Source organism: Alligator sinensis, unplaced genomic scaffold (genome assembly GCF_000455745.1).
Source record: "Alligator sinensis unplaced genomic scaffold, ASM45574v1 scaffold531_1, whole genome shotgun sequence".
NCBI classification, from domain to species: Eukaryota; Metazoa; Chordata; order Crocodylia; family Alligatoridae; genus Alligator; species Alligator sinensis.
The window spans coordinates 383,175-390,225 of NW_005842173.1; the positions used below are offsets into that span (position 1 = coordinate 383,175).

Below are 7,051 nucleotides of genomic sequence, written 5' to 3' on the forward strand. Positions count from 1 at the left end.
GCTCCCCCCGCGCTACCGGAACGGGCCCGCGCATGCGCACGAGGGGGGGAGGGAGTGCTGCCCGCTGAGCTCACCTCCCGCGTCGCCGGGCCCGGGAGGGGGAGCGACCGTCCACGCTGTAATCCCGCGAGAACGTGCACTTCTCGCGCGGCTTCGCCCGCCCCGTTCTGTGGCGTTGGAATGGGGGAGGGGGAGCGCGTCATCACGGGTCGTCCACACCCAGAGTGCACCGCGCTTCCACTGTGTGTGCATCCCTGTGCCTCACGCACACACGCAGTGTGCACCACCACAGCCCCGTGTCACACACACACACACTGCCCCACACCGTGTCTATCACACAAACACTGTCCCCCATGCTGTCTTCCACACAACTGTACATATGTGCACACACCCACACTGTCCCTCACACCATGTCTATCACACACACACACACTCCCCTATCCTATATTTCTCACACGCACTGTCCCCCGTGTCTCACACAAACGCACCCCACCAAAACCATGTCTGTCACACGTACACACACCCATGCCATGCCTAGCACATGTAAGCATGCTGTCCCCCATGTCTATCACACACACACACTGTCCCCATGTTCTGTCTACCACACACATATTTGCACACCCACACTGTCCCCCATGCCATTTCTATCACACATACACACAAATGCACACTGTCCCCCATACTATATTTATCTCACACACAGTCCCCCGTGTCTAACACACACACACACACACACACACACACACTCTCTCCTGTATGCTCTGTCTACCACACACATATGTGCATACACACGCAAACACCCTCACACTGTCCCCCCACGCCATGTCTGTTACACACCCTCACACTGTCCCCTCACGCCATGTCTCTCACACACCCTCACACTGCCCCCCCTCGCCATGTCTGTTACACACCCTCACACTGTCCTCTCACGCCATGTCTCTTATACACACTCACACTGTCCCCTCATGCCATGTCTCTCACACACCCTCACACTGTCCCCTCACGCCATGTCTCTCACACACCCTCACACTGTCCCCTCACGCCATGTCTGTTACACACCCTCACACTGTCCCCTCACGCCATGTCTCTCACACACACTCACACTGTCCCCCCTCGCCATGTCTTTCACACACCCTCACACTGTCCCCCCACGCCATGTCTATGACACCCTCACACTGTCCCCCCATGCCATGTCTCTCACACACACGCAGTGCCCCCATGTCTATCAGACACACACATGCACAGCCCCCCATGCACCCTGCAAGCACGCCTCCATTCGTTGCTGGCTTTTGCCGCCCTGCAGTGGTGCCAAGAAATGGGGACGGCAAATCCGGGGCCTGAGAGAAGTGGGATGATCCCTGGAGGAGAAATGGCAGCGCTGGGAACCAGACACGCGTGTGCAGCGTCATGAAACACACGCTTTCTCCTGCCCTAAAGGTAGGGCTCGGTGGAGCATTTCCCGCAGCAGACCGGGCTGCTGCAGTTGCCAGGTGGACAACACAACCCCGGTGAGAAATAAAGGTGCTCGATGCCCTTGTTCTTGTTTAGTAACTACTCAGCAGGGAAGCATAAGTGATTTTACAAGTCGGCGCCATCTGTGCACCGAAAACACAATGCTGTTCACAGCTCCAAAGCTGAACATAACACGGTGTGTTTGCTAAAACATGAGCAATGATACCATTTCTTAAAAAAAATAAGACGACACAGAAATGTAGCCCTTGTGGGAATGAGCGTGCCTGTATCTATGACTGTGTATGCGCATCTCTATAGGGAGGGTGAGACCTGCGTGGGTGCAATGTACTATTTAGATGCTCTGCCCCAGTGTCAGATGAAAGCATCTACTGCTGAAATCAATTATAAGTGCTCCTTTGCAGCAGGGAAGCACGTTGACATTGGGGGTTTGCACTGGGCCCCAGTCTGGATGAGTCCTACGCGTGTAATGCCGTGCTGTTAACCAGCCCTACAAGCAGCATACATTTCCTTGATCTGACTATTCCCTTACCATATGCCTGCACCAGCCTTTTGCAGTGCTTCAGAAATGAATAGACTAGAATGAGGAACCTAATAGATTTGAAGACCACAGTATACCATAGGTAATTTCTCTGTCCCTTTGATCTCAGCACATTCAGATCTCTTTCTAAATAACTAAATACAACATGTCCTTATTCTTTTTTTTTTCCATAGCTGAAATACTTCTGTGCCAATTCCTTCCCCCTTCCTGCAATATTTAATGTTCAGTTATTAGAACCTGAGTTGTTGGCTAAAGGCAAACAAACAAACAGACCATAAAAGGCTTGGAAATGTGCTACTCACTTTGCATGCGGGCGGCACCAGATTCTGAGCAATTAAAAGTTAATTTCAAGCCTCAATTATTTTAATAAAGAACTACATTAGAAGATTGGATGCTTTGAGAGCTGAGCTCTCATAATCATATCCAGGACTGAAGCTGATAAATATTGAGCTCAGTTGAGGAAAAGTTATTAAATAAAGAAAAAAAACAACTGCATGCATTTTTAGGCCGGTGTTTACAGATGATGAAACAGTAACACAGAATTATTCTTCTTCCTTCTTTGATAGGAGCTACTGCAGGTGCTTCTTTAGTTGAAATAGGACGCATCTACACTTGCAATTTATGCGGCTCAAAGTGCAGAGAAATTTGCTCCTCCATAAACTACTTCCGGGTGCAGTGTCTACACGTGCACCCAGGACAGCAGCAAATTGAGCCAGGGCAGAGCAGTTTAGGTCAGGGCTGCTCTTGCTCCTGCTCTGTCCTCTGCAGCAGCCACAGGGAGTCCCAGGCTCTGGGTGGCAGTGGTCAGACTCTGGGATGAGGCCCAGGCTGGTGGCAGCCTCCAGGGCCAGCCCCAGGCTGGCACAGTGCTCCAAGGCAAGCCTTGGGTGAGTAGCTGGCTCTGCAGTGAGCCCTGGGCTGGCAGAGGCTCTGGGGTCAGCCCTGGGCTCTGGGTGGATCCGTCAGTCGGTGGAGGAGCTGCTTGCACCACGAGCCTCCTGCAGCTGCCGAGCCACGTGGCTTGTGTGGTGCTGCTGAGTAAAAAACTCGGCGACAGGAAAGTACTTGTATTTACAAGTGCTAACCTGCTGCAGAGTTTATTAGTCTGCTGCGGCCTAACTGCACTGCACATGTAGATGTGCAACGTTTACCATGGCCCTAATTAGCCAGCTCTGCAGTATAGACACGCCTGTAAGGACTGATCGTGTGCTCATCTAATGCCAGTAATGCCAAACTTGCTTAGATTTCAAAGAGCACGAAATTCAGAAGTTGTACACACATTACTGAATCACAACAGTTCTGGCTGAAGAACTGACTCTTTATTTTTGTTATGTCTTAAAACCAAACTGCCCTTGTTTTTTTAATGATTTTTTCCAGGTGTGAGCACTAATTCCACAGACAGTTCTGGCCCCCTCTTGATTTTAGAAACAGCTGAATCAAGTTTGCTCAGCATCTGAAAACCTCGTTTAGCAGATATTTGTGGTAGGACTGATGATGCATGCGAATAGTCACATTGACAGCTTAAAGGTGATTGCACAAACTTGATTTGAAGGTCGCTAAACCAGGAGTGCGCAGAAATGAAACTTTTCCAATTGTAAGACGTACTTGGCAAGTTTTCTTTGAACAGCTTTGTAGCCAAAACAGCTGGAGTAAAATTGTTCAAATTGTGAGCGATTCCTTGTTGTTGGAAGTGTCTTTGAATCATTGATTTAGATGTGACCATTGACATTGTAGTTAAATGTTTTTAGCTTATGGAAATTCTGACTTCTTTAGTATTGCATCCAGGAAGAGCCCAGACCAACTGCAGACGCTCCCCCCCATTCCCCCCCCACCCCCAAAAAGGGTATTTATACCTGAAAGCTTGCAAAGAAGAATTTTTCTAACCATTGGAGTTGGTCTAATAAAAGATATTGGATTGTCCCAAAGAAACTTGTCTGCCTATATCCTTAGACTATCACAACTACAAACTGTACCTCTGTAGCTTATGGAATTACACTTTCCCCTCATTATTTTTGGAAATTTCATACAAAAAATTAACTGCTGGTATATATGAAATTTAAGTGACTTATTTGCTGAGCTTCCATTGTCAAGCAATTCTTGCCCTTCAATTATTCTGATTTTGCCACTATAGATAATGTCACTAAATCATTTATAGTACAGTATTACAAAGGCTAAAGAACTAGTCGGTTCCTTAAAGACTACATAACGACCCACATATACTTTGCATTTGGAGTTCATCCTAGTTCCAAGAGATGGACAAGGAAGTGTGAGGACATAACCTCGCAGTACCTGGAATTTTTCTGTACAGGACTCAAATCACTTTTACATGCCTGGGTCATGGCTGCAAAATATACGACTGATTTGTATCTGTTCTGCACACAAAGGCCTGGATTCCCGTTTACCGAGAAGCGATGTAAGTCAATCATATCAAGTGAGCAGCTCACTCAGAAATTTCAGAGAGGCCCCTCGAAGGTCAGACTTTCAAGCAAAAGACAGGGCATTGGTAGGGGGTGCATGCGGGTGCATGTGCACCGCCTGAGATTGGCTGTGCACCCCCTGGAAACGCCAGCCGTGATACTGGAAGTGCAAAACGATCGTCGGCCACAGGGGGACCCCCCCCCCCCCCAGTTGGTGATCTGGTGGTCCCCCCAGACTCAGGAGGCCCCAGTCGCCCCATGGACAGGGGTAATCCACAAAGCCTGTGGCTATATTTGGAAACTTGTGTGACAAAGAAGACTAGAACAGGACCCTAAAATATTCCCTTTAGCTGTTGAGTCAGGCAAAACCAGTTTTGTGGTTTCTTCTTTCTTGACTAATAATATCGCAGGGCGGAATAATGGAGAGCGAAGCGTTTAAATGATGAAATCCTTCACTGATTAGCAAACAAATAGTTAAAACAGCTGACAAGCAACTATCCATTAAGCATACTTAAAACAATGAAAACATAATTAAATATATCTTTGCTGGCTCTTGAGTTAGAATCATAAAAGGGAATAAGTAACTTGGGGATAGGAAAATAAAATAAAATGTCAGCTCTGGGTTGCTGATCCAAATCCAAGTTATATTAAGAGTAGCTGAAAATTATTGCTATCTGACAACCCTATGGTGGTCTTAATTTACAGGTGCCTAAATTGCAGAAACCCATTCCACAATGGGCCCTGCATGGAAATCTTAGAAGAGAGACAAAATAATGATTTCTATGGAAAATCCATCTGAGGACCAGTCCATTTATGGGGAAAGGTTGCCTTACTGTTGTCTGTGTCTTTCTTATTACAGGGCTGGGAAACTTCATTCTCTGTGGCTGTCAGACTGATACAAGTTTCACCAGCACTAATGTCTCCCATGCAAACAATTTCCAATGAAAATATGAGCGAAAAACAATGTAACGGAGTTAAGAAATTGAATTGCCTTTCAGTGTAAACACAGTTCCAGGAAATGTGGTTTCTAATACAAATTGCCTGCCTGGTCAGGATGGGATTAAATCATGTTGTTGCCAAAGAAACCATTGTTCTGTATACGTGTGTATATGACCCCTGGTATCTTAATGGCTTCTGAACTATTTTAATATGGAAATAACAAAAATGTCTCTTTCTCTTCCCTTTCCCCACATTTTGGAAGAGAAAGAGCTTGATTCACTTCTAGTATTTTTATTGTTTATGTTGGATTTTAGGAGTGAGAGGTGGGTTGTGTTTATCTGAGAATTGTATTGGGCTTGAAAATTGTATTCATTTAGTGGAGTTGACAGGGTATTTTCCATTTTCCTCCGTGCATGTTAGTTCAGGGCCTTTCACAAGCAACTCAGTCATACTATTATTGGTAGCCCCAGGCCCTGGGCACATGGACTGTTTGTCATACAGATATGACAAACACTGAGGACATTGAGAACTCCAGTTAGTGTCACTTATTGTATAACTCTATGAATGACAGATCTTGCCATCCAAGGCTGCAACTTAACCACTGTTAATAACAGGAGAGGTCTGCTCAGGAATGAATGGAGGAATTGTACTGCAAGCCACTACATGGAAGATTTGCATTCAAGTTCTTATCTGTGCTTTGTCTTTGCAGCTGAGCTCTTTAGGGAAGCAAATAACTATGTGCTGTCCAGGCCTAGACTATTGTGATGAATAATTATATACATTTATAATGAAAGATGTGCCCAGTGAGTATAGACTATGCAGTTTCACTAGTGATACAATCCAATATATCAAGGTGGGGACTCTAAACAGCGCAATGCCCTGACCAAGGTGGTATATCAGCAATTGGCTAATCAACACCACTGTCGTGCGGTACAAATTCAGGCTGACATCAGTTCTAGAAGAGGATAAAACCAAAATTTACCAGGATATGATGATAGTGATAGGGACAGTGCTACCGCCCTGACAGGACATCATTAAAAGGCCAGGGCAGTACTTTTAATCAATGTTACCATTGATTTAGATGGCAAAGCATAGCATACCTTCAGAGAATAAATAGCCAAGAAGGTACCAAGTACCTGGTCAGAGAAGTTAAAGTGATCTTATGCTTTGAAAAGTTGATCTGTAGCACACTGGAGTAACACCAGATTATGGCCTTAAGGATGCTGGAAATGGAGCAATTCATCCTGTGAATTTAAAAAGTTGTATTCCTATGGATGGTGAAGAGTACCCTAAACATATCTCTCTGTGGCAGGCAGACATGGCTTGGCTGGTCACAGCCTGCTGTATTCTGTGCACGCGCTAACACATGCTGAGAACCAAAGGCATAAAAATAATGATAAGCACCATCCTTATCCAGGTGGTTACTAGACCCATCAGCTTCATCTGAGGTCTGTAATTGTCTCTAGACTGAAGAATCAGAGGACAGAAAGTCAACGACTTCCATCCTGATAACACCCCCATATCACAGCTTTGACAACCCTTCCTAAACAATTTAGCAAGCTGACATCCTACATGGCTCATCCCCTAGAGAGAAAGTAAAGAATAATGATGGAGGAGATGTGCGGAGAATGGATGGCTCACAGAAACTTGAGCGCAAGGAAGAGGGTGGAACGGCCGCAGGGAG

At 46.1% G+C, this 7,051-nt stretch overlaps 1 protein-coding gene across 1 annotated transcript in view; it reads right to left on the minus strand.

The window, feature by feature from the left end:
- Positions 1-132, minus strand: part of NKTR (natural killer cell triggering receptor) — a 50,192-nt gene extending 50,060 nt beyond the window's left edge. Inside the window, 1 exon segment of the mRNA XM_014520982.2 lies at positions 75-132. The gene's annotated coding sequence lies outside the window, so the exon portion shown is untranslated.
- Positions 133-7,051: the final 6,919 nt, after the last annotated feature.